General features: G+C 40.9%; 1 pseudogene; it reads right to left on the bottom strand.

The window, feature by feature from the left end:
* LOC108316976 lies at positions 1–1,773 on the bottom strand (annotated as a pseudogene).
* Between the last annotated feature and the right edge of the window lie 1,032 nt (positions 1,774–2,805).

Raw genomic sequence — 2,805 nt, 5'->3', positions numbered from 1 at the left:
TTATTTCTCACATGTCACTAGTCCTTTGTTTTCATAGTTACAGGAAGGGGCAATAGCTGAAGGTGCACTGACTCACTGCATGAGTAACTGTCTTATTTTCATCTGCCGGTTTTTCTTCTTCTGGCTGCATAGTGTTCACATTATGTTCTTACTTTCTTGCCACTGCTTCTGATCGAACCTCTGGCCCCTTTATGACAGCACTGATAACTCAAGGAGGAGTCTGGCCAGATGCCTGTTGAGTAGATGCTGATAGTCTCAGTTCAGGTGTACCATAGTCTGCTAAAACAGGGGTAAGGACGGGCGCGGTGGCTCACGCCTGTAATCCCAGCACTTTGGGAGGCTGAAGCGGGTGGATCACGAGGTAAAGAGATCGAGACCATCCTGGTCAACATGGAGAAACCCCGTCTCTACTAAAAATACAAAAAATTAGCCGGGTATGGTGGCGTGCGCCTGTAATCCCAGCTACTCGGGAGGCTGAGGCAGGAGAATTGCTTGAACCCGGGAGGCAGAGGTTGCGGTGAGCCGAGATCACGCCATTGCACTCCAGCCTGGGTAACATGAGTGAAACTCCGTCTCAAACAAACAGACAAACAAACAAACAAACAAAAAACAAAAAACAGGGGTAAGTGCTCTCATAGCCAATGGGATGGCAACAATGTTAATGCTTCCTGATCCAGTCAAATCTGACTTTGCAGTTGATACTGTGCAAGCTGTGTAGCTGGGATGGTAATAATTTTGGCAGGCTGCATGGTGATTTTGTTTCAGTTTTCAGTAGAAGCTGGCATCATGGTAAGTCTTATCTCAATGACTATCTTAGGAGAGGTCACTGTTGTTGGACTAGTGCTGGTTATTAATGGTGCACCTGCATTCACTGACTGAACTGCCACAGTTGAAGTCTTCTAACCCAACAACGTCATTTCAACAACTACCTGCACTGCCACACGAACTGTCCTTGGAGCTGCTGTTGCTGATATAGATGCAGTGCTGGCTGGAAACCTGGGTGAAGCATCATGACCAGGGGAAGGCATATTCACAACTCCAGCTACAGGCTTCTCTGCCTGGAGAAGTTTATAGGGGATGAATTTTGCCACCACAAACAGAGGATGCTGCTTTCAGGAGACTTTCTGTAGACAGTGGTACTCATCTAATGATTTTTCATCAGTAGCTCCTGCTAAATCTTTGTTACAGGTTTCATTTCTATCATCATCTACGACCACTATGTATTGGGGCATATCTTTGAACTGATATACAAGCCTCTGTCCTTCAAGCTTTGCAAGAATTCCCCTTTAATAATAGTATCTCAGAGCTCGTTCCATAGTTTCACAGTTCATGTCTGGTTTGTTCATATGTTTTTCCCAAAGCTTAGAGACAGCCCTTGAATCCACCAGTTTGAATATGCCTTGTTCTCTCTGAATCCATTTAATATACTGGGGACAAGTATGTTTATCTTGAAGTAGATCTAAACTCCCACAAATAGACTGTGTTTCCTTTTCCTTCTCTCAGTTTCCTTTTTACACCTAACTCAGGAGACCCACGGGAAATTGGTGAGTGTTGGGTCTTTGCTTTATGGCCAACTTTCTCCTTTTTCATTGGTTCATGGCTTGTGGTGATGTAGGAATAGGAGAGGTATGTATTGGTTCAGACTCCTCCGTTGACACCTCCATCAGTTTCTGTAAAGACATCTGGCCTCATAGCAGCATGGATAAATTTAGGACTTCTTGAATCCCTCAAATAGGTAGGAGATTCCATGTGAAACAGGGCTTCAGCAGCTTCGATTGTCTTTTGGAGTCATATTCAGAATAATCTTGCGCAGGCCAATGTCCTAAAGCATTTCTACAGTTTTCCTCTAGTAGTTTCACAATTTGGGGTCCTATATTTATGTCTTTAATCCATTTTGAGTTTATTTTTCTATCTGGTGAAGAACAGAAGTCCAGTTTCATTCTTCTGTGTGTGCATATCCCATTATCCAAGGACCATTTGCTGAAGAATCTGTCCTGTTTGCAATGTGTGCTCTTGGCACTTTGTCAAAAATCAACTGGCTGTAGGTGCATGGAGTTGTTTATGGGCTTTCTGTCCTGTCCCTTTTGTCTATTTGTCTTTCTTTATGCTAATGCCACCCTGTTTTGGTTATTATAGCTTTGTAGTGTATTGTGTATTTTGAAGTCAGACAGTATGATGCTTTGAGCTTTCTTTTTTTTTCTTCTCCAGAATGCTTTGGCTGTTTGAGTCTTTTGTGGTTCCATATGAGTTTTAGGATTGTTTTTCCTATCTCTGTGAAGAATATCACTAGTATTTTGATAAAGATTTCATTGAAACTATAGATAGCTTTGGGTAGTACTGGTGTCTTTAAAATGCTAGTTTTTCTAATGCAAGAACACAGGACAGCTTTCCGTTTATTTGCATCCTCTTAATTTCTTTCATTAATGTTTTATATTTTTCAAAGGAGACGTCTTTCAGCTCCTGGTTAAATTTATTTCTAGGCATCTCATTTTCCTGTGGCTATTTTCTATGGAATCATTTTCTATATTTTCTTTTTTACAGTCCATTATTAGTGTATACAAGTGCTACCAATTTCTGTATTTTATCTTTGTATCCTGCGACTTTACTGAATTCATTTATCCTAACAGTGTTCTTTTTGGCAGAATCTTGATGGAATTTTCTGTATATACATGTATAAATGTAGAGAAAAGTAAACTCATGTACTGTTGGTGGGAATATAAATTAATAAAGCTACTATGAAGAACAGTTTGGAGTTTCCTCCTAAAACTGCAAATAGAGCTACTATACAATTCAGCGATCCCACTG

This window comes from Cebus imitator, unplaced genomic scaffold, assembly GCF_001604975.1.
Source record: "Cebus imitator isolate Cc_AM_T3 unplaced genomic scaffold, Cebus_imitator-1.0 Scaffold196, whole genome shotgun sequence".
Taxonomy (NCBI): Eukaryota; Metazoa; Chordata; class Mammalia; order Primates; family Cebidae; genus Cebus; species Cebus imitator.
Note: the sequence above shows the minus strand (reverse complement) of the source record. Positions and strands in the feature narration are given on the sequence as shown.